Genomic DNA, 578 nt, shown 5'->3' on the forward strand with positions numbered 1-578 from the left:
CATGCGCCGTTAACGTGAACAGAAAATTGCGTTGCCTGTATCTTTTCACGGCAAACGTGCATGTTTGGAAAGCGGTCGCACAACAACTGAAATGGCTCCTTCATAGTATCCTTCAACAAAGGAGGAATGTAACATAATATGGATGTGAAAGCAGTTATAATTAGCATATGTGACAATAACATTTGTTTTGGTTAAAATCAACAAATAATCGTGATAATCGTGATCAACATATTGATCAAAATAATCGTGATTATCATTTTGGCCGTAATCGTGCAGCCCAAAAGCAACAACCATTAGAAACAAGCAATGTGAAATTGTGAATATAAATTAATATCATCAAGCACGGCTTTCATGATAACTGAAATATGAAGTGGTATTGTGCCCTAGTAACCGTTTCATCCCTAGCTCCCGGCTTAAAAACACAGAACGTGTGTGCGATGGATAAAATGCTCTTTGAACCAGAGATGTCTTCCTGCGAGGGGATGGACGACTCATCACTGTCATCACAGGGTGAAAGTGAGAGAGAAACGTAAACGAAAAGAGGAAGAAGTGGAAAGAACAGAGGGGAGGCAGGTTTA

Source organism: Sander lucioperca, chromosome 10 (assembly GCF_008315115.2).
Source record: "Sander lucioperca isolate FBNREF2018 chromosome 10, SLUC_FBN_1.2, whole genome shotgun sequence".
NCBI lineage: Eukaryota > Metazoa > Chordata > Actinopteri > Perciformes > Percidae > Sander > Sander lucioperca.